The sequence below is a fragment of the Amblyomma mixtum genome, chromosome 10 (genome assembly GCF_055824585.1).
Source record: "Amblyomma mixtum isolate Tamu chromosome 10, ASM5582458v1, whole genome shotgun sequence".
NCBI lineage: Eukaryota > Metazoa > Arthropoda > Arachnida > Ixodida > Ixodidae > Amblyomma > Amblyomma mixtum.
Window position 1 is genome coordinate 81,245,257 of NC_143021.1, and position 25,013 is coordinate 81,270,269.

The window sequence follows — 25,013 nt, forward strand, 5'->3', positions numbered from 1 at the left end:
TGGTGCCAAGCTAATGGATTACCTTTTGTTTCCAAGCTTATGATTTAACTTAGGGTACGTATTCCGAGGAATTACATATGGAATTACACATAAAAAGAAATTATGGGAAGAAATGAATGAAAAAAAAATATACGGGCATAAAGATTAGAGAATTGAATACAAGAAACATTCTGAATGATTGTGCAATGCGGACATTTTGGGTACCATTAGCAAGGGAACCTGCCGGTAGCAATAATGTAATTGTGGAGGAAATCGCAAACTTGATGCAATGTGAAACCTCTGGCGCTAGCACCGAAGGAAAGAAGAAGCGAAACCGACAAAGTGAGTCCCATTCGAGAAATTGGAATTTCGAGATACGTCCTTCTCTGAAGTGCAAACCTCCGGCAATAGAGTAGGAAATGCTCCAGTGTTTCCACCTCTCCACAAGTCGCACAAAGGTTTGAGGGGCTGAACCCGCATCTGCATAAATAAAAATTTAAAAGGGGGATTCTGCACCACAGGAGTGTCATTGCAACCTCACACTGCCGGGATTTACATGCACGAGCCTTCCATGGGTACCTGAGATGGTGGTGGCCAACAGTAGAGAGCAAGGGATCGTTGCACAGAGTGGTAATATACTGAAAGCGCTGAAAGCGAGACATTCCGAAAGGGTCAGATTAGGGACGCTACAGGCGACCCGTGCACTGAGAGCAGATTTTGCTAAAAAGTCTGCTGCATCGTTTTGGAAAATGCCGCAGTGACCTGGGATAGGGTGTCGGCCACGAAGCAGCACAAGGAAGACGAAGACACGCCGTAGGCGGTTGCAAATTTTGAACATCACAGAAAGATTTGCCTGGAGGTCGTCTATCCAGGTTAGGGCTCCCGTTATCTCTTCCAGTGTTATTATCGTTCAATGCGAGCGCCAAAGGATTTGCATTGGGTTAAATTTGTTGGATTCTCCATAATTACATAAGTGCAACTGGTAGGCTGATTTGCTAACTCTTTTAAAATTCCTGGAGATTTTTTTTCATCAAAATGTTCTTTGTTATTTAACTTTAAATATTCGGCTGTCATTTTTCATTGATAAATTTTTCAAAACACACTTTTCGCTCCGATATTTTGTCCTAATCGCCTAAGGAAATTTCCTTGTCTATGCCAATGCACCTTGGCCAATCCCCCCATGCGAGTACGCGCCACATCTTAAGAGGAAGAAGAAAAAGAAGACGGTAACCATGAAGCAACGTTCGGACTCGAGTCTGGCCAGCAGGCGACCACTTTCCGGCTCGTATAGCATGCACACCGTGCATGAGGAGTCTAGCCTAAGCGGCGAGCAAGAAACGACCGAGGCCTGTGACGAGGAGAAGGACAAGACGTGGACACAAATCCTCGAATACGGCTGTAAGTGCACGCTGCCTAGGTTGCATTGCTTCTAGCTTGAGGGTGTCGATATTGGTTGGCAAGTGTACAGGGAGAACCTGTGTGTTTGTCTAATCCATTTGATGTGACCTGTTCTGACGTTTATTGGAAAGCTAAAGGTTGACAGCAACGCCCCTACTGGCTCTCTTCCAGTTTGTGCTCACATTTCGTTGCAGAAGAGACAAAAGAGCGTACCGCCTGACTGAACCTTCGATAGAGTTTTCACTTATTGCGGCTCTCTTCCCAGAGCTCCCCACAAAGGCTCATGCCATTTTCGAGGCTGCTAGCTTTTGTAGATACATTAGTTATCTTTTATCTAGGTGACGTTAGACCTCAAATGGTAACGTTGGCTACCAGTGAAGCCTAACTATGGAAGCGCAGGCTGTATCGGGGACGTCGGACCGTTTCACCTTGTTCAGGGTCCGCACAAGTACGCTTGCATGAAGGATAAGCGCAGCTAGGTAGAGAGAAATATCGCACTGCTGCACCTGTCCATTTCTTCACAGACACCAGAATACACCCGAGAGCATAGACGGGAGAGTTAAGATGTAATTTTACACTGAATGGGCACATTGGCCATCACCCCTGGGCCCCCGAGCAGGACTCTCGGCAGCATTATCAGTATTTGCTGAATAAACTCATTCAATCAATAATCGCTGTCGATGGATTAGTAACGTTGGTGCGCTGCCAACTAGGCGATGCAAGTGTTGGAAGCCTAACACCCTGCAGGCATGGTGGTGTGTTGGACTACGGCCGCAGCCCTGGCTCTCTGGATCCTCTACTTGGGGCGGCATGGAGGGCAAGCACACGGGCAGCGTCGCTCGGCGGAACTGAGCCATTCGGTGGTGACGAGCAGCGGCAGCTTGCGCGGACTGTGGGTAGACGCGGGTAACAGCAGCGTCCTCGCCTTCTACGGGATTCCATACGCCGAGCCGCCGCTGGGAGTCGCCCGCTTCCAGAGACCCACGCCCATACGCCCGTGGCAGGGGGAGCTCAGGGCCACCTTCAAGGTGAGCTTCCCCGTTCCACTTTTGAAAAGTGAATCGAGTACGAGAGATTGACTGATTCCGTTTTACGTGGTAAAGCAAGGGTGTGAGGCGTACCGTATTGGAGGGCTTCGGGTTGATTTCTAGCCCTTTTCTTTTTCGCAAATATTTCATGTGCATTCCTCCGCCGTGTAAGAAAGTAACTGTGTCGACCATAAAAAATTAAAAAAAATGTATATTGTGTACAACCGCGGTTCAGTGCAACCGTTTCTGAAGCAGTACGGTATAGCCAACTTCCAGGATCAAGGGTACGGTTAGGGCCAACTCTCGGAGGCTGTGATTCAGGGGAACAGACTAATCTACGCATAGAGTTACTCAACCTTTCCTCCCGAAAGAAAATAAAGGCCAGTGTGGTTTGCCCACGAAATATTTTTCGCTCGGGGAAGAATTTTGGCACCCTTTCCCAATTAAGGTTCGATGGGGAAGAACGCATGTCCGCAGGGTTGTGTCCCTGCCGCACCCGCCGCATTTCGGTGGCAGAAGGCTGTAAAATCTACCTTGTGTTCCGCGGTTATGTCAGCTTATACGTTAAAGAGTTCTAAAAACACTCCACTATAGCGTCTTTCATAACTCATATATGTGCAGCTTCGGCACGTCGAACCACGCCTACCTTCCTAACATCTCGTTTGTCGCTCTCAATGACACTCTTTGAGCGCAGGCACCACCATGCCCGCCTCAGTGGCTGCGCGCGCACGAGCGGCAGCGAGGCACAGCGAGCGCCGACTGGACTGAAGACTGCCTCCACGTAAACCTATGGACGCCCAGCCTAAGCCCGGCGAAGCTACGGCCCGTGGTGGTGCTCCTGCACGGAGGGCACTTCACGCACGGCTCCAACCGGCTGCGCCAGTACGATGGAGCTCTGATGGCTGTGCGCTGCAACTGCGTTGTCGCCGTGCCCAACTACAGGTGCGCTGCGCCCGCATTCAAAGTCTCGAGGTGGCGGATGGCAGAGCAGCACGGGACGAACAGTAGGACTACGCGAAACAAGCGCTTTTAATGGCCTCGGGAAAAAGTTCGCCACGTTTTCAGCCCTGCCCCGAGCGGAGAATCGTTAGCTGGGGATTCAACTGAAAGCCTACTCAGGGCCTACTGCCAAGGGAATCACGCGATTACGAGCAAGCATTGCGAACTCATTGTGAGCAGCTCTCCTGCCTGCCGCTGTGGAGCAATAGAATGGGTGCACCTTCTGAACCCACTGTCATTTGTTTCAATTATCAGGCTATTTTTACGCTCAGTTGTTTCCTCGACACGATACGGGTCTACTCACTTTTAAATTCCATTTTATCTATTTTTTTCTTTCAGGGCCAAAAGACATTTCATAAAGGGAGGCAGGTTAACAGGCTTAGTTTTCCTTGGAAAGGCTGGAAAAAAGGGATGGGCAAAATACAACGCCGAATACAGGAAGAGCAAAAAAATTTGAAGGGACATCTAAGCTATGCCTTAACGGTATGACACGATAAGTTAATGGGTTAATGCTCATATATGCGGTGTTGGTAATTCTCTACTTTACATTCATAGATCTATGGGAGTCCTCATACCACTCCTAGTGCGGTGGTGAAGCGGTTAAGGCGGTGGTACCACGCTAGCGGCGGTCAGCAGCCGTTTACGTCATGTTTGTGTGAGCGGTGTGGCTCATCCGTTTGCGCTAGAAAAATGATATTGAGCGCATTGTAAAGATAATTGTATCTTCTTTGCGATGATATGTGTCGCTAAAAGCTATTCACGTTAGTATAATAGCAGTGAGCAACAGAACGAGGGGCATAAAACGATATTTGTGCTCGACTTGCCTGCGTTGGACCGCATTTTTACAAAAACTACTGCTCCGAAAAGAAAACTGCTTCTGCAGCTTTTAGATGAAGTGTGACTCGAGAACCTCACAGGCAAGTTATTGAGTTATATTGGGTAGTTATTTAGAACTGGTGCCATAAATAAGTGTGAAATTTAAAAGAATGACGCATTAATAACTCCTAGTCCAATTCATAAATCACAAACATATTTAGCAGGATTGTAGATAGTACCCATGTTGTTAATTCTTGAAAATTTCATTGAGCTACATGTCAATATTTTAGTTTTCATTGTTCAAAGTTGGTCGTAACCTAGAAACTGCGCTTTTTTGATCTGAGTTTTAGAAGCAAGTAAACGTCGCATAGGGAACAAATTCGGCACACGAAATATTTAGGAAATATTCGAAATCCTCTCGAGGCGGCATTTTGATATGACAAACAGAACGGTAGTACTGCGCCATTCAATTGCGCCATTTTTTGGTGTGCCGTAACCTCCGCAAAATACATCCAGCGCGAAATATCACTTTTATATTCCAGGCTTTTTTGACAGGAACTAAAGTCGCTGGTCTTAATACTACCAGTGATGTAAATTTTGGTGTGATAAACGACTCATGTTAGCTCGCACTCGCCCCTTTGTTGGTCGACGGGGCTGCTGCATTTGAACCTCGCGGGCGTTTTGACTCAACAATGGAGTTCCGCCGGTCAACGACAGTGGCGCTGTCAAACATTTTGAAGCAAGACTTACGAGACAGACAACTGACTTCGCTGAAACCTCTCCTGCCTTTCGGTCGTTTCTTCGGCTGCTCAGCAGGCTGTCATGGGCGTATCGTGCTGTTTTGCTTTTTGGTGTTTTTTTTTACTGTGCATTTGTATTTGTGTGCAGCGCCGTTTTTTGTCACTTTATCTTGCCAGTTTTTTTGTGTGTAAAAGTGTCAAATGGGGAATCGGCGGAAATACCTTCAGCGCAAAAGGTCGACGATGACAAAGCTTCGTACGCGCATGGCTGATGTCAGGGCCAAACGCAGGTGAGCCATTCGGACCACAATTTTGTTATTAGTATGTGCATTGAAGTCCCAACTGTACCTGTGTCGCGTGCGTGAGCTACCTCGTAGTGTGTGTTATCGAGTGCGGTTTTTCATGAACGCGTGTGCAAGATTACCAGTGTCACGGCACTGCGACATTTCGTAAGGCGAGAGCAGAAATCTGCTGCATAATAATTTGTTCCTTAGCTGGGCGCCTGTAGAAGTGGCTCTAAATTGGAGAGTTGAGGGGCTTGTGTTTAGAAATAAGCGATGAGTTTTAAAAGTCACAGAGGGCATTGAGGGATATTTTATGTATATGACGACTCTCGTCCTGAGCATGCGCACGTCGCGGGTTGGATCCAAGATGTGGCAGATGGAATTTTTTTCTTCACTCCGCTCTGAAGTAAGTCTATAAAATATACTACAGGGCGTACAGGGCGATAAAATCACCTGCTGATTCTGCATTGCGCAAAACATTTCGCGTTTGCGTTTTACATTCCTCCTGAGCTCGTTAGGAGCCCGCAGTGCAAGGAAGCGGCAGTTTGCGTTGTGGGGGGATGGACACATTTCTATGCGAGTGGCATTTGGCAGCTTATGTGTAGATTATGATGAGGGAGGGGCAAAGTGTGATGAAAAATCGTACAAGCGCACTGCGAGCCGTAGCTACTGCAGATACTTTAGTACCGGTGATAAACTAGTTCTTAGCACTTGAAATTTTTTGCTGAGGAGGTTCAATTTTCTTCATTCATGCACCTAGCATGTGCCTATGATGCTGATTATCTTCTAGTTTCGTGCTAGGAGGCCGGTGCTTTCAAGGAAATATAATTGTGCTCGTGAAATCACTGCATAACTGTGGCTAGAGAAATGCGCTAGTCAGTGCATGCTTCTGTTTCGTATTCACTTCAAGTAAATTTTTCTTCTCCTACTTCGCTGCAAGAATAAATTGTGAAGTACAATTTAGGGATGTCGAAGAAGCCCAACTTCTCATTTTTTATTGTCTGTAGTGTTGAAAAGGGGCCAGAGAGCAAAACTTGTGATGAAAGTGATGGATGTTCAAGTGCCGCAGATGAAAACTGCTCTGTGCACTATCCAGTGTACTTCCTTTGACACAGTGAGAACCATGCCAACCATGTTATCAAGAAAAACAAGCAGTGTTTCATTGTTCCAGCAGCTTTGTATCACCCTGTATAGCGTAAGCAGAATATGTTTCTATTGTGTTCAGCAGGCTTTTATCCTAACATATTATCTGCTCTCATTGTTACAGTGGTAGCAAATGACTTAGATGTATGTAAGGACTTTTCAGTCCACTTGCTATGTTTATGCACATATTTTCTTTCCTTTTCCGTTACTGCCCTCACATTTTTGTATGATGAGAGGTAAGCATGTGTCTTTGTGTGTTCCTGAAACACTAAGTCAATGGAAAGTAACTGCAATGGTTGAGCAGTAAAGGACAAGCAAGAACAAGCAAGAACAAGCAGTAAAGAACAAGCTTTTGAGCACTGACATTTCCTGTCACTTCCTGGAAATAGACTCGCACATGACATTGGAATGGACTTGTTTGCTTGCAGGCAGCCACCATGATGTGCGGGGGAGTTGTGCAAGGCATCTGAACGTGCTTAGCAGATGTTGCAATAAAATGGTCCTGTTTTTATAAGGAACATGCGTTTGTCTTTTGAAAATGCACATCACTGGAAGCGAATGAAGCCTTCCGCTTCTGCCTCTACCGGTGGAAAAGTGCATGTGTGGACAGTGTGATTTCACTAGCATTGTAGTGAATGAAAAGCATGCCCCCAAAATTATATGTCAATCACACACTGCAAGAAAAAAAGAATGCACGGATAACATTTTTGAAAGGTATATGGGAGCGTAGCTGGTGATATGCATGCGCACAATGCAGCAAAAATAATGCCAGCATCTCTTGCCATTGTTTGCACTGCATGAAATACCAGTACCTTCCCTCAACGGTGTGCAAACCACGGATTCCGAAATCGTTAGAAATGCAATTAGTTGTCAGTCTCGGCAACAGGGTATTATGATTCAAAACTAGCTCTCGTAAATGGCGCGGTTTCCGGAAGAGCTGCTCCGCAATAGTATAGCTACATTTGGTGCGAATGTCCCTGCACGAATGCGCGTGTAGTGTCTAGATAGGAGTAGGTGAGTTGCATAAATATGGAAGTCTGCTATGGTGCGCTTGCTGCTCGCACCGCTTGCACTTCCTCTATGTGCACGTGTCAACCTGCTCGCGGGTGCTCAAAAGGGGTGGTGTCCCTCGTTGTTAGTCATGGCTGGAATTCCGCTCCGGTCAAGAATGGAGAAAATTGTGCTGCGGGCGTGCGGGGCAGCTTGGTGCATGCGAGTGAGAGGGGGAGCTTGCGGAGCGTAGTGTGTGTGTATGTGTGTGTGTGTGAGAGAGAGAGCGCGGTCGCCCTCTCCCTTAGTGCGCGCCTCACGTGTGAGGTCGCCGGCAACGCGAGGCTGCTGAAACTTTTTGCGGTCCTCCCCACTGGCTGTATCGCCTCGCGTAATGGAAATACAAGCAGGTGGGAAGGTATTCCCTCCTCTTCCCTTCTCTCTCTACCCTTTGTTTTCCCCTCACTGTCATCTCGCTTTCCATTTCCTTCCCCCAGCCCCAGCTCAGGTGCTTCTAGACATGAAAGCAGATGCCGGGGCTGGCAAGAATCCTTTTACCTTCCTTTTCATTTACAATAAAAGCCACTTACTACTACTACTCAGGATAGTTCCGTGAACACGAGGGGCCGAGAGCTTCCGGTGAAATTTCTTGGAAACCGGTATGAAGTCCTTTGGCTGCGTGGTCTGTGGATGACATTGGTGAAAACATTTCGTCTAAGAGCGATTTTTCAGCAGATTTCGAAGCCCTCTCACCAACACCATCAAGGACTTCAGGATAATTCAGCAAGTTTATGTGGGACGCAGGTTTTACATCGCAAATTGTTTTTTGACCTGGTTTTTGACATAAAATCACGTTAGTGTCGATCCGTATTCACAAATTAGAAGAAAGACCATAAGTATTTTCAAAATGGTGCTTGTCTACCTGATAAACATTTACGACCAGATTTTCATTAGCGTGGTTACGAAAAAAACCTAATTGGAAGGGGCCGGAACTCTACATTTCACCAGATCTGACGAACGCTTCAGCCTCTTGCTCAGGGCGGTTCCTCATGCTTTGCATTGTCTTCGCATTCCGGCCTTGAAATAGCATTTGCCACAGCGCTTGCTTTTGTGTGCATGATCATGAAACGTGAAAAAAATCTGCCATAATTTACACAGACATCTATTTTCCTCAATATTTCATGAAATTCTAAGATATTACGGGAGTAGGCATTGCTCTGGCTGAATGTAACTTCTAAGTCAAAATGTTTGCTTGCACATGAATGAGCACCTATAGCGATGGCTCTGCAAATAAAGTGTGCTCGCATGCGCGGTAATCTCTTCAGCTTGGCATATCTGTTTAGAGGCACTTTATTTTATGCTCACATAAAGATTGTGTTTATTATTATTAGCACAAAACGTAACAAAACTCTATTGTATTGGCCTCGAATTTCAAGTTGATTCACTTAGGACACACACTTCCCCATTGAGGTAACAGCGTTTTCATTGACAATCTGCTCCACTGAGTGCACGTGATCAATTAGCAATTTTCGCTCCTTCAAGTTGGCAGAAAAAAAATGTTTTCACTATTTTCTGGGATACACATCTTAGGCTGTACATTTTTCTCACCTGAAAAAGAAAAAAAAACGCTACTGCGCATACAGATTTGCAGGCAGGCCAACACGTGCAAAGAAAACTGGCTTCCGTCAAGACCTAGCCCACAACCCTAGCAGCTACTCAGCAGACCTATTCGGACAATTATGAGGCACCGGCCAGATTCACTGGCGCCTGGAGCGCGAGGAAGAGGGGTGCGCAAGCGTTTGCCCTCTTCTATCCTATGAGGGCCGGCGAGGCGTCTCGAATCGGGGTAGAAAGGCGGGGAAGGAGCCCTCGGGACCAACAACACAGGCTCAGAACCAAAAGTTGTCAATTTTGCCCACCGGGCCGCCACTTTTTGACGTCACGCTGCTTACAATAGGGAGGGGTTTCACAGTTCTGCGAAGCTGATGTTTTGCGAAGGCGATTGAAGTGCGGCCGTTCCAATCCAAGCTTCTTCTGCAGCCAAGGCCAGGCTAGAAAGAGGAGACAGACCTGTGTGCCTCTGCTGCGGGGAGTACGTAGAAGTTGTCAGGGCGCACCCACCCTGGGCGCAGTGGGGTTTGTAATAAAAATCTTTAGCGCGGCACCCAACCCTTGCTCTCACCGTCGTGGTGAAGCGGTGCGTTGCGCGTTTCTTTCCAGGAACGACGCTTGCTCGGTCAACAACTGCGGGGGGTGGGGGGAATGTGCTGCCAGTAGCCTTTAGGCGCTCGCAGTTACATGCGTGGTCCTGACAGTCACCAGACTCAAGCGACAAGACGCGGTCAGGTTCGCCAGCGTAGCCTTGTAAAGTGCACCGGGGAAGGCGCGTCCACAGATGACTCACCCCTTTCATTTTTGGCTATTGAAGCCAGCACTGCCCGTTACTGCTCTGGAGACCACCTGCACCCGCAATTATAAATGCATTTTCGCAGAAAATATTCAAGGGCGTTCAGGCAACTCTGCAAACGCGTTTCTGAAGAACGGCAGATTGGGCTACTTGGAGTTGATTCATAGGGGTTGAGTGGACTTGATCTATAGTGGTTCAACAGCCCTGCCAGACACTGACAGAGAAATATGAGACATACACAAGGAGCCTCCTTGTACGTCGTCTTTTTCTCTGTGAGTGTCTGGTGTCGCTGTTGAACCACTAACATAAAGCGTGCTCCGCCTGGCGGCCGCTAGGAAGGTACGCTAATCGAAAACTTGGCATAATGCAATATAGTAAGCCGTTAGTACAGGTTCGAGTATCCGAACTGCTGACATGATAGTACCAGCACAGCAGCTCTTTTTCTCTGCGCTATTAGCCTCCCCGGTATGCCTGCTCATGGATACAGCTACGGACATATAACAAGACGAAAATAGCTACACACACACACAAATACGCGAGGCCTTGCGAGCCTTGCGCGAGTGCGTTTGTTGAGTCCATGTGGAGAAAGAAAACAAAGCAGTGTGCAGGGGCGTTATTGTTAATTTCCCCTATCCCCCTAGCTGACAGAGTCCCATTATCTAAAAGCGACCGTCCACCCGGAAAGACGTGCAGTCGATTTTTTTTTTCGGCAGCAGTGAAGAGAAATGAGGGCTGAGAGCCTACATGTTGCGCCGCCGGGGTGGGGGGTCTGTGTGCGGTGCAGGAAATCCAGAAATCTGAGTTTACCGTAGGAACTTCGTCCAGCGTACTTGTATATACGTGACGATAAAAAGTAATAATTTCTGAAAATGAAGTGGCATCATGTTTGAGTAGTAACTGCCACATTTTGATAGTTCTCAAATGCAATTTAGTGACTTTTTAAAAATGGTTTACCGTGTATGATGATTTTTGAAACCGTACCATTTTCCGTGTTTGAACGTGTTTGTGCGCGTGCGTGGGGGGATTTATACCCATGTCACACGGGCAACTTTAGTGATACTTTCACGAAGTGCACTCCCCATGAACGAATGGCACTTTCATTGCGTTGTCACATGGCAATAAGAGGTGCTATTTGGAAATCATGATAGTGACGATCGGTGCTGCAGCACATTGTGAAAATTAGTTTGTTTTCGCAAATACTTGGCAAATATTTCATAGCAGATGTAATTGCTTTCGCGTCTGATCGCATGCTGTTATCTAAGAAAGCATCACGAGCTGAGATTAGCAATATCTCTGTTACACGGGCGTTTCAAATACCTTCCAACCGAGTGTCATTCGAGTCGAATGTCGCCTTGTGCAGCTGCACGAACTATTCAACGGCATTCGGCTGACATACATTCAAGTCAACGGAGCTCCGCGAAGGCATTCGAGACTACGCGAGTGTACTGATTTCAATGGGGCTACATCCTTTCAAATTTTAGCAGGTATTAGTGTGGAAAGATTCTTGTTGTGCTTAGCTCCACTGTTGTTCCTTTTGGAACAGACATGTTTGTTCAGAAAAATAGCATTTGCGTAGGATCTGGTGTGCACCGGTGCTATGCAATATATTTTTATCTTCCATTGACCGTGCCTTAGCACCTTCTGCTGACGACGGCTCTGTCCTGCGAATATTTAGATAAGTTGACGAGCTAACCGCACCTTGACGCATGCTAGCACTGTATAAGGAATCTTATCCCTGCTTAGACAACTAGGGAAAAGCCTTGCTTTTACACACCATGAAAAATATTGCGGCCAGGTATGGCGTGCCTGTTGTTTTCTCGGCCACGAGACAGCTCAGCGGTTTGTGCACACGTAATGGGCGAAGAAAAAAGCACCAGTGCGAAAAGAGGCATGGTGAATGCTTTGCGGATTGTGCAGTTGGTGTGGTATATGAAATTCGCAGCATGGGAGCACTCAAAATCGCTAGAAAAGGGAACTGGATCTAATTTACCTCTTCACTGCGCAGAGTGGAAATGTAAGCCGGCGCTTGACAGTATCATGGTTCTTGGCAGGAGTTGCGAATAAGACAGCGCGCGAGGTTCTTTGGGGCTTTTTTTTTTAACACGACATACGAAATAAGTGTTACTACAAAATTTGCAGTTGGACTGCAGTTGGACCCTTGAGGCCTCTTACTCAAGCGCTTTTTTGAACGTACTATCACGATCATAAGAAATGTGATCAGAGTGCAGGTCGAGCTGAGTATTCAAAAGAGCAACTTTTGAGAAGGAAAACCGAGACTGCTCTACTCTCTTCCTCGATTTTTTTTTTCACATTCCCTCAAAATGCGGACTCACTCAACTCGACTTCTGTCGGGCTCATGTATCCACGGGACGAATGCCCTGTGTTGGCTGACGCTCTGACAACCGGTTCCGATGCTTGAGTTGCGCAGTTTCCACAGCTATTCTAAAAGATTTTTTTTTCAGCGAGAGAGCTACCGGGCGCTCCATGTTAGAAGTAGCACAGGGAACGCTGTGAGTAGCTAGAGAGGAGGCGGCCAGAGATGATTATCCTAGGGCGAAGACACGATCTTGCACCTCTGCCTCGCGCTATGGCTCATCTGGTGAGAAGCGCTGTCCTGAAACGCCGCCAAATATTTCGAATCGGCTGCTGGACAATGCAGACCACTGGGAGGCCAGATCTGCGAATTTCCGCTACCTATCGCCGAAATTCACTAATTGTGCAAGGATCGATTCGCCCCAGACCTCAGCGTGAGCACAAAATGTTTTCTTATGCTAGAGCAAACATAACGAAACCTAGCAGCAGAAGCAATTTCAGTTGAAAAGTGACGTGAAAGCAAAAGTCTGCTGATTTTGCGGACATCAGCTAGAGAACTACCACGGTGCGTATAGCTCTGACTTCCCGCATTCCCCGGAATGGAGAAAAAATGAGCCTTTTACTATACAAATTTACTACACAAACAGTGCCAGTACAAAAATATGGGAGGGGGGGGGGGGGTAGTGCAATATTCACATTCGATCGCTTATTTTCTAGACAGATGCTGCCGCATGCTCACATCCGTGTTCACAAGACAGCAGGGAATCAGAACTGTTGGAACTATCACAATTTCGTGCCGATCACTAACGATATCAGAAAAGCAGGACCGTTGCCTCGTGTGGCAACAAAATGCAGTTCCAATGAATGGATGGAAATGCTATGCTAAGGCCACAGTAGGGAGAAACTCGACGCGATTGTAATGAGTACTTATTAGCTCTTGCCAGCTATGTCCCGCAGTCTCCAGTCGAAATTTCACAGCCAGTGTTTCCTTCTCGTTTTTCGAACCTTGGTGGTGGTAGTGGTTTATTTGACAATAAAAAGTGAACGAAAAGAATGTTGCCGGCGGCGGCCGTAAGCGCTTTCGGGATCTTTGTTATCATGAATGGATGCGCGGGCGGAAAAAAAAATTCAGCATTACTTGCAATGCATCTCAACGTCACAGACTGAAACACAAAAGAGTTTACCTCTCCCAAGCTATTATCGGGAACGGGTGGGAGATGAAGGGGGCTAACACACTGTGATATTGCTTTCTTTTCCTGTCCGCAGCTACTGACCCAACGACTTGAACGCAATATGTTTGTACCATTCTGATATGCCTTATTCTGTCCATTTTCTCTTATTTACTGTTACCAAATCAGCTTTCTCTTAGAATTCTACATAACACTGGCAGTGTGTGAGTAAACAATAAAAACACTCGCCATGATTCGAAATCTCGGGTTGATGTTTCACTGCAGGTGTTTTTCCTGGAATTGCGAAATAAACATTTGCATGGCGAACGGGAATCAGTAGCACACAAGTCTCACGCGACACCCGCAGCTGCGTAGCGTCACGCGCCTTTGACGGCAGAAAAGGCTTTGACAACACACATAGCAACCGCCCTTTGAAACCAAGAGGTCATCTACTAGTCCGCTGCATCCATTTCGACATCATCCATATTGTTTTACGAAGGCCATAGCCCATAGATGTCTTGTGGCCCTTTGTTATGAATGCCAGTGGAACCTACGAAGCTTTATTTTGTAATATTGGTTGCCGTGGCTGCCGCTGCTGGTCATCAAAATATTGTTCAGGGTCGTGAGAAAAGAATAACTATAAAACAACGTGTACAACTCTGGAAAAAATGGAAACAAAACATGATTTCTGTAAATGTCAAAGATATAGAAACTTTCCGCATTCGAAATAGTGCCTCCTAAAAAAGAATCGCCAGGCACCATGGCAGGACCACCAAGGGGTGCGTAGGGGCGAAAGAAGCAGTACGAGTGTGCCAAAAACGTTCGAGTGCGGTCGTCATTGTCGGGGCGTTTATCCCCCCTCCGTGACTAACTGCCTGCCTCCTTCTGCCAAAATGCGAGGGAGAGGAGGTCAAGGTAACGCAGAGAGGAGGACAAGACCGTCTCGGAGGAGCGCTTTTTCGCTTCCACGGACAAGTGGAGCCGCCCTGGTGGTTGAACTAACGTCTTGTCCAAGATGGCCGCCGTGGTACCCCCGCCTTAAGCGATGCGCCACTGCTCTGCGATGGCAGGAGCGGCCACCTGTGGCGCTTGTGCGACCCAGGTTGCTCATCCCGAAGAACATCTCGCTGCCAAATACCAATCAATATAACTGCCACCTGCCACGGTGGTCGTTTCTCTCACAACGCGGTGGGCCGGTTGTGATGACGCCGAAGTGTCACGTGACTCACTTGGTCCACCTTGGTTGCTAGCGGAAGGTTTCTCCCTCACAACGTCGCCGACGACGCCGGGCTTTCTGCAGAACGGGAGGCTTAACGCTGTCGCGTTGGAATAGGCAAGACTACAGCAAAACGCGAAAATGCAGCAATAAATAATAAGTTATTATAACGTCGACTGAGCAAAATTATAGAAAACAAAAATACAGAGCAGGAACGAAAGCAAGAAGTGCAGTTTATTCCGGATTATTATGTTTAGCTAAAGAGTCATTCAATGTTTTTCTGTTTCTGCATGTGACTACGTTTTCCGGTAAGGCATTCCATAAGACCACTGCGTGACAGAAGAATAAGGCGCGGGTAGGAATGCGCTTAAATGATTGCCCGTGAATTAAACGTGAAAATTAGGCTTTCTAAGAGGCGTGCGTTCATGACGAGACCATTGGTAGTAACGTAATGCGTGACGAAGGCACAAACGAGATATCGCTGTAAGCGTCAGTACGAACATTTAAACATCCGTAATGAACCCCAGGTGGTCGAAATTTCCGCAGCCCTTCACTACGGCGTCCCTCATAGCCTGAGTCGCTTTGGGACGTTAAACCCCATAAAAACCAAACGACACTTATACATTTTTAAGGATGTGCGGTATCACTTTAATTATTTAATACTGCGGAGTCGCTTTACTCCAAGCAGGGGTGAGCACAGATACAACCAAAAATAAACGAGATGTACACGAGCGTCATGCAGAAGAGAAGAGATGATGCGAAAAAAGAAGAAAAAAAAGGGTTTCGCATATAAAAGGCTCTCAGATTATCAAGAAACATTTCTACATTCGGGCTATTCACTACAGACTTCGGCAATTCATCCACTCTGTAATCGATTTGACAAAAAATGATTGTTTAACTCCTTTAGAGTATGCACGATTTTCTTGTAGCATTTTTTCATTGTTATAACGCCTACTTGCTCGAGAAACAGGAGTAATATAGTCATGAGTGTTTATTTTCATCACATTATTATATATTAGGTGCAAACATTTGAACCTCGCGCCTTGTCTCAAGAGATTCGAGGTCAATACAACTGATCATAGCTGTCACATTATCTGTTCGCTTGCATCTGTTGCAAATGAAACCGGTTGCGGTCCTGTGCATTCTTTCGAATTTGGAAATGTTCTTGGCCGTAAATGGGTCCCATAAACAACAGGCATATTCCAGACGAGGCCGCACCAAAGCCTTATAGGGTGACAGTTTCACATGTTTTGGGGCCTTCTGCAGTGTCCGTATCAAACAGCACAGAGTCTTGAGAGCTTTCCCGCAAGTAATATTGATGTGGGCATCCCAGCTTAGGCAATTAGATATCAGACCTCCTAGGTATTTCACAGACGAAGATTCTGGAAGTGGTACTGCAACATACAATATTAATGTATCAGAACAGTTTTCTTTTTACAAATTCTAAATGACGAACATTTACTAACGTTAAGAAACATACCCCATTTGTCGCATCAGTTTGATATCTTCTGCAGATTACCGTTAAGCGTAACATGATCAATGGAGTGCATATTGCAACCGCGCAAAACGACGAGGGACGAAGAGAGGAAAGCACAGGACAAGACGCGGAATTTGTCCTGTCTTGTCCTGTGCTTTCCTCTCTTCGTCCCTCGTCGTTTTGCGCGATTGCAATATGCACTCCTTGTATACCACCAACTAGCCCGCCTTCACTTGTTAATTAACATGGTCCGCTGTAGAGTTAACTAAGGAGCATAAAACACAGTCATCTGCAAATAGTTTAACTCTAACTTCGGATTCAACCGCACTAATGACATCATTTACATAAATTCAAAAGAGGATAGGCCCTGGAAATGATCCTTGCGGAACACTAGATGAAACCAGAAGTGCATCAAAGTACTCATCGTTAACATGGTCTTCTAAGTAGGCTCTAATGAGGTCATTAATATTAAGATTGATTCCGGCAGTGTAAAGCAAGCTTTTCTATGAGTTTATTGTGCGGTACCTCATCAAAGTCTTTGGCGAAGTCAAGAAAAACAACGTCCATTTGTGCCACAAAGTCGTGTCTGCCGTGCACGTCTTTTACTTGTGCAACAGAGGTAGGCAAGACGCCTCTGTTTTCAGAAATATGTCGCAGCGCGGCAGCGATGATTGTGCCCCCCGCGCGGAGAGTTGACCACTCGCGACGCTGGAGGGTCAAGTCTACCCCGCCCCCTCCTTGGATTATCGCCGGGTAGCGAGCGCTTGCCAGTTGTGGGAACGGGGAGCTGCCGGTTGAATGCCCCGGCATCCTTCCCGACCGTCGCAAGTTAGCATCGCTCCTCGTTAGGGCCGTGGCTCTCGCTAGTGTTCCATCTCTGTTTTTTCGTGTTTGTTTTCCACCCTTTTCAACATTTCCAACTTGCTGACGCACTCTGCCTTGAGTTTTTGTTTGTTTGTTTGTTTGTTTGTTTGTTTGTTTGTTTGTTTGTCATGCGAGCTCGGTGGCGGGAAAACCGCGAGCCGGGAGTTAGCTTGGATATTTCGGTGCGTGCGGACATGTCTGTGGTCAGCCAGGGAAGTGGTCGGCAAGCGAGCCTAAGCGGGTGCCTGAAGCGTAGAGCGCGGCGACGGCGGCCCTGCGCTCGCGTGGCCCAATTTCGCCCGTATTCGCAACACCCCATCAGCCCCGCGCGCATCCGCAGCCCGACGCTCCGTGCGACCGGACCTTGTCACCTTGCAGTTAAGCCACCGTTTCTCCCCACTCGATTGGATTCTTTTCTTTGTCCTGTTGCTGTCTCTCGTCCTATTCTTTTGTATATTATTGCTTTAATCGTGTAACATCGTTGTATAGTAATCGCCCTGATCTTTCCTTCTACGTGTTGATTGTAATGTTCGCGACCTGATTTTGTGTTTGTTATTCGTGTCGTGCCTGTGTATTGGTGCTGCTTCGTTGGGCTTTGTTTGGTTCATTTTGTCTTTGTTTTTTGCCAAGTAAAGTGGTTTGTTAAGGGTCTTGTCGGCGCCTCATGCCTCCGGTCAACGGCTAATCAGACGTGGACCCTTTAGCCGGTCAGCAGTCGAATCTCATCTTTTGCGCGCGGAGTGGAAAAGATTTTCCCTCCTCCCCCTCCAAACTGACCGAGAGTGCAGAGGTGGGTAGGTTGTCCCGATTAAGTATAATTTCGCTGCCAACCAAACATCTAGCCGCGTACAGTTTTGAGATGGTAGATAAATCACGCCTAAATCCACGTTGCTCATCATATAAAAAATAGGTCGGTTCCGAAATTTCCGTCAAAGCTCGGCACATCACATGCTCAAACATTTTGCAACTGGTCGACACCGAAGATATTGGCCGATAATTATATACGCAAGATGGGTCATTGCTTTTAAAAACAGGTACGACACGTGGGGCTTTCTATTATGATGGTACTTCGTACAGAGACAGACATGCGATGAAGATAACATCCAGGTGATGTGACAACCATTCTGCGTAACGGCGGAGAAAGGCTGGAGGGATGTTATCAGGCCCATTAGACTTTTTAACGTCAAGTTTCAGAACAAGGTTCAAAATACCTACGCGGGAGATAGTAACATCTGGCTTTAAAGAAGTTCAGCCGTCTGGCTTAGAAGGAAAACTCGAGGTTCCATCGGTATAAACTGATGGGATGTACTCATTAAACAAACCAGCAATATGTTTTGACCCTGTGACAGGTGAACCATCAACTATTAATGACACATTGCGTAGTTTCTTGCAATTCATGTATCGCCAGAACTTTTCCTGTGCTTTCTGAATTTTCCTGTGGACTGAAAAAACGCCCAAGCGCAACATTACAAAAGGAATCCTTAGTTTGCTTATCTTGTTTCTTAATAGACTGCCTAGTATGCTCTCATTAGACTTATTCCGATAACTTGAACGCCACATTCGCTTTAGCTTACGTTTAGCGTGGATAACGTTTCACGTAATCCATGGGTTATGTTTTTTTTCTTAACAACACTAGAAACACACACTCTCAAGCAATCGAAGCATGTCTTTATAAGCATACACCATAACACATTTACATTCTCCTCAGCCCTAAAGCGCTCAAAGTGGGTCTCTCGAAAGTCCAAAATTCCTATATAATCTGCTCTATCAAAATTTTTCACAACAATGGGACGGTTTATGCTGTCAGCATAAGCTGATAGGAAAAAAAAACGCAGGAAACAAGATTATGATCACATACACCCTTCACAACATCAACAGCAATACACTTAAGGTCCGAGCTAATGAACACTAGGCCAAGAATGTGGGATACAGAGGCACAGATCCTGGTTGGTCTGTCAACAATCTCCGTCAGATTACACATGAAGGCAGTGTCCAAAAGGAGCTCAGAATCACCAGAGTTGGCACCCGTAGTACTCATTTGGATCCAATATATATCAACAAGCTGAAATCGCCACCTAAAATCAACTTCACTCGGTCTCCCCGGAAGCGTTGAACATAATTGCACAGCTCTTCAAGAAAGGCGGCACAATCATTTCATCATTTATTTTCTCTTGAAGGCACCAAACGGGCATTACATCCGCTTTAGGAGGTCGATATACTACACCTAATAGAATAGTGTTGCCACAGAAATCTATCTTACAAAAAGGACCTACATGATTAGGAATACCCGGCAGCATCACAGTAGATAATGCTTTCCTTAAGCACTATTGCTGCTCCTCCTCCACGTGTCGGTCTGTCGCATCGAAATATTCTGTAGGGGAGGGGAACAATTAAGCCATCTGGGATTTCAGAATAAAGCCAGGTTTCTGTCAGAAACGTAATGTGCGGGTCCAGGTCGTGAAGGAGTGCTTCGAATTCGGCTCTCTTAATTCCAATGCTTTAAGCGTTGAAGGAAACGAGTCGTAACGATCTGGTATCATTAGCTCGTCATTTATAAGTCTCTCGTTTCTGATTGTGTGTGACAATATGTGTCGGTGATGAGGCAACATTGAGACTTCCAGAATCCTTCGCCTTCGGAATCGTCTTTCCGTGTTTCATTCCTTTCTTCATCCCTGACATATGTGTCGCCTTTGAAAACTACCTTGTCAAATTTTAGGTATGCCTTATCCTCAGGTTTCCAATTATCTTTAACGGTACACCATTGCAGTTTCCGTACCCTGAGTTCTAAGTGGGTAGTCCTCAGATAAAGACATTCCTGAGCCTTTCAGCTGTTTTGCATTCCTAAGGAGGTTCATTTTTTCATTAAAAGCCGAGAACCGCATTATCGCAGGTCGGTCCATTTCTTCTAATTGCTTGCCGAAGCGGTGTATGCGTTCAACGCTCCCGATCGTAATACTTAGTTGTTTTTTTTTTTCAAACACTTCTGTTAACACAGCATCCCTCAGTCTCCTCAGAGTTTCTCTGCTATCTTCCTTGACCCCAAAGATAATAAAGTTACTACTACGACAGCAATACGCTAGGTCATAAAACTTGCTATACAGTGATGCAATCTGTTCTCGTAGCTCCAGAACAGAACTCTCTCGTTCCTCTACCTCTTTTAATGTCTGTGTGAAATATTTTATTGTTTCTTCAATAGAAGCAAGCCTTCGATTTGATTCTGATATATGACCGTCCAACTTCACCTCGGTAGTTTTCAGCTCAGTTGCAGACACTTTCTGATATTCAATAATTTCCAACTAATGAGACACTGGCAAGGTGGGGTCTGGATTAGAGGGTGTGATGATAGTTAAGACAGGTGCATACAAACCACAGTGGCAGGTACACGGTAATTACGGTGAAGCTGCATCTTCTTAGGAGGGACCGCCGCATGTAGCAAAAGCCTGCACAAAAAAGACGAGCCAGTTTAGATGCGTCTGCATCCTGCAGGTGCTCCCTTGCATAGCTTCTGCTATGCTTGTAGCTCAGACCCGCACAAAGTAGCAAAGCTTTAAGGTCGCAAACTGTACTTGATATGATCAGCGCTTACGCACGTGTTTCTTAGAACCACAGATGGCATATAACCCACTATCATAAGTATGACATCCACTGGTCTGCATGTCATTGCTGGTGACCTTGGTTTCGAAATACGATGGCAGTGCCAATGTTGCTTACCCCATAGAAACAGCGATGTATACGTATCGCTGAGAAAAGAACAGCTTTTCAGAGAATAGAAAAAGGCCGCCTGGTTCTTACCTCATGAACCTTTTGCATGTTGCAGGCTTGGCGTGTTCGGCTTCCTGTACGCCAACGTAACCGGCTTCCCGGGCAATCAAGGTCTGTGGGACCAGCACCTTGCCCTGCAGTGGATCAAGGGGAACGCGGCCGCGTTCGGCGGAGACCCTCGCAGCCTGGTTCTCTGGGGAGTGGATGCCGGGGCCATCAGCGCTGGACTGCACATCCTGTCGCCGCTCGGGGGGAGCTCACTGTTTTCAAGAGCCGTGCTGCAGGTGCGCCGACGCTGCAGGCTTCTCTCACTACCAAAATATGCAAACGACTGCAGGCAGCATACCAGCGCCTATCCCGCATTTAACCTTGTTTCAATGATTGCCACGTAGAACTAATGCGCAAACGGCGAGATTCTGCCTTTAACTCAGCTCGGTAAATTTCCGCGAATTCTAATTTCAATTTATTATGGAGGATTTTTTTCGTCTCATAGTCAGAAATACACCGTAGTTGTTGAGGAGATTCTGTGTTTCTTTAACAACTCTTGTGATGATGGCTTCACAATCTGCATTGTATGAAAACATTCTTTACTTATTTCGTTAGTGTGAAACCTCTTTATGCCGCTGCGCTCAGGCAACTACATTCACTTGCTTGAAGACATAGAACTACCTGAAAACTCAAAAATACGCTTGGCAATACTTCAGGCCCCTAAGCTGATTTACTTTGCGTGCTTCGTCCCTGTCTCATTGCGTCTGCTTATTTGCAGTGGCTTTGAGCGAAAGCTTTCAACAAAGTCGCCCTCTTAACGCGGTAGCGTTAAAGGCCCCGTTCACCAGAAATCCGTTGGCGGTGTTGTCGGCGTCACTGTTGTGAGCGGAAGATCACGGGCGTGGCTCTGCCAGGTGGTCCCCAGAGAGCAGCCTAAGAGGCAAGTGGCCCACCTAGGTCACGTGACCATGCGGGAACATGACGGCCTGGCCACCTCGGCAGGTGGCAACTGATTCAACGATTGGTCGCTCGGGAAGAGCAACCTAGGCCAGCCAATGCCTGCCGCTGGGAGCGCCCGCCCTTAAGGTGGAGATGAGGTGTCCCCTACAATTTTTCCCCTCTTATGCCTTCTTAGCCAATTACATCCTTATTGCATTGGAAGCCAAAGGCGTAGGTCTGGTGAGAAAAATCAAATATTTTTCACGCTGGGAAAGCCATGCGGAACCACTTTGCGTGTCTCTCATCTCCTTTCCTTTTCCTAATAACGTGCAGCTGCACGAGAATTCCCAAGGCCATCAGGTTCTTGTCCAAGAAAGCACGTCGGGCTTCTCAGGAAATCACAAAGGCAATTATGTACGGTAGTCCTGTGACTTGATCTTGCACAAAATAGGACAGTACTAGAATGCAACCAATATTTCACTGAGCGGCTCCATCCCCACATTCGTCCTCAGTCCGAGAGCCGAACAGTCCGAGAGCCAAAACGCCACAGCGTCAGTTCCTTCGTCGCAACATTCCCCAACGGACGGCAAGAGTTGCTCAGCAGGGCTAATGAACCGCTTTTTGGCACACTCTTCTGCAGTAGCTGCTCACCGGCAGAAGGAGGACCTTGAGCCCTCAGGGCGATGGAGGAGCCATGGGTCATTTAACTAAGTGTTTATCCTTTCTTCTCGATCAAGGAACGCGGCCATTACTGCCATTGCAAACGGTAGCTACCACGAGGGTTAAAGCACCGAAAACATCCATGGGAAGTTGCCTTCATCAGCTGTTGAAGGGTGCCTGATAAGTTGCGATCGCAGCTATGCGCGAAGTGGGATTCACACCCGTGTGCGCAGGGAGGCTCGCCGCTGTCGTGCCTGGGCGAGTGCGCTGACGCTGAGAACGTGCGGCTGGTCGTGGCCAAGCTGTGCACCTCGCCTGACGAGGCAGAGGATGAGCGCCGTGCCCTTGCCTGCCTCCAGGCGGCGTACACGGCGGCACTGGTGACCCTCCCAGTCTACGACTACTTTTCGCAGACCCTGAGCCCCTTCCTTCCCACATACGGAGACCCGCTAGTGCCCATCGATCCTAAGGTTGGTTGGCTATAGTTATCATTGCGTTTACTGGCCTCACAGTGTAATTCTACCTCAACGCAACGCGTATTCTTTAGCACAATGTTATATGCTTTTCTCTTTGCCTTTCCTTGCATATCCATGTGCACACTGCGGAAAAGGCACGCGCAGGGAGAGAGGCAAGGGAAGGGTTTATTAAGGGTTAACGCAGCTCTCCTGAGCTCACACTGTCCATCAGTGGCGCGTAAACTTCTGAAATAAGTAATATTGACTGATATGATACGAACCTAGGAGAGAGGGGAGGGTCTCTTAATTTTCTGAAGTTATATAAACGATGAAGCAGACGCAACCGTAGGAAGCCATCACCATAAGCAGATAGAACTATGGCATTAAAATTGAGGCCACTGTGACGGAGTCTACAGCGAATTTGGCACTTGGCCCTTCTAGGCGATCTGCCCTCCCCATTGTCCTCTCTTGTGGATGGGTTAACAAAACCAGTAGAGTAGCGTCATAAAGCACTTTGAACCGCGATAAGGCGGTATATTTAGTAGTATATCATTGCTTCCAGCTGCTGGAATCCGAGAGGCGGCCTGTGCTGTCCTCCAGAGGCGCTGCCGCAGCTGCGGCCCCACGACTTCCTACTCCGCTGCCAGTGTTGGTAGGCTTCGGCCGGGGCGAAGGGACGCACTTTTTCGCGCGCTTCCTGGACGCCTCGACGAACAGCTCGTGGGCGCACTTCACGCCCGACCAGCACCGCAGCACCGCCTCAGCGCTCTTCACGTTCACCTTTGGCGAGGAGATCCTGGAGGCCGAGAACCTGCACACGGACCTGGAGTCGCTGAACGACGCCGGCCACGCGTTTCTCCACTACGGCGCCTTGCTGGACGAGGCGCTCTATGTCTGCCCCGCACTGGCCTTCGCCGAGTATTTGTCGGACACGGCGGTTGTGCACGTCTACAAGTTCGGTCTGGTCGACCACGAGGCCGTCACGCCCGCACAGGCGCCACAGCACAACGACGACTTCGACGCCGCCTTTCATTTTGGCGCCGAGGACTACCTCGAGCCACCTGGAGCGAGAGGCTTCGCCGACGCCGTACTCGGCTTCATCGACAACGGGTGAGTATCGGTGCAGTTATTCGCGCGGTCAGTTCAACAAATTTGTTGAAAGTGATCGTCATCCTCAAACTAAACTATTAAGCAATTTATTTTCATGCTTCGAACAGCCTGTTCCTTACTGTGTTTCCACACCTGCAGGCAGTGCACTCGATTATGATTGATTGATAGATAGATAGATTGATTGATTGATTGATTGATTGATTGATTGATTGATTGATTGATTGATTGATTGATTGATTGATTGAGAAACTACATTAGTAGAGATTAGGTTAGGTAGACGTTGGGGAAGGAGTACTGGCCAGAATTCTCTGGCTCGCTCTACCAGCGTGAGCTGGTGCTGCGGGTCCGAGTCGGCTAGAAGGTCGTCCCACTGCTCAAGTCTAGAGATATCCATTTTTTCTGGAACCTGTCAGGCAATTGACACCGCTCTGGAAGGTAGCTCCACTGCTTAGTCACCTAGGCGAATCTATTGAATTCTGTCATTTTTCCTAGTGTACTGAGCGCCGACGATTACTTATCAGCGTGGTACTTTCGGTTCCGAAAACCTCAGGATGGCATCTCGGCCAAACAGTATTGCTTCAGTGTATTTGAAAGGGCTATATGAAAAGGTACCTCTGTCGTTGTGTACATTCGGAGAAAAAAAAATTAGGGGGCAGTTTTTATGACCTGAGACAATCGTAATGAACGGACAGACAAGAGGAACTATAAATAATGCAAAATACGTGATCTATAATGTATTAAACCTACTTGATATGTTAAAATATACCTGAAAAAGCTTAATGTTAGGTATACCATGAATTGCAGCACAGTGATACCTATATGTCCCCCAAGGCTAGTCAGTAAAGTGGATTTAATGAATTGAAATCCAGGCGATGATACAGTGGTAAGTCTGCAAGTCAAGCATCGTCCACACATCAAGTGTCAATTTGTACACAAAGTTTGGCATGTTACGAATAAAAAATGTGCCTCCGTCAAGCTAGATGTTACAGGTAAATTATTGCTATCTTAGAAATTTGTGGTTTACTCCAGGGCGAAACTGAATTCCTTATCTTTTTGTTTCGCTCTGTCTTGTTATCTTTGGCGTTCGGTCAAAGAAATATTGTAACAGGGTTTGTTTAAACGGTACAAACGCAGGTCGGCGGACTGGCCAGCGTTCACCAGGAGTGAACTTATGGTGCGCTACTTCATGCCTAACCAGACGGTCACCGCGAGGTCGCCCGCGGCCGGCAAATGCAAGCCGCGTTTCAAGTGCTACCCCGCAAAGAGTCATCTCTAG

The 25,013-nt window shown here is 47.1% G+C and overlaps 1 pseudogene; it reads left to right on the top strand.

Annotated features, from left to right (window-relative positions):
• Positions 1–1,211: 1,211 nt before the first annotated feature.
• LOC149326276 (uncharacterized) lies at positions 1,212–25,013 on the top strand (annotated as a pseudogene).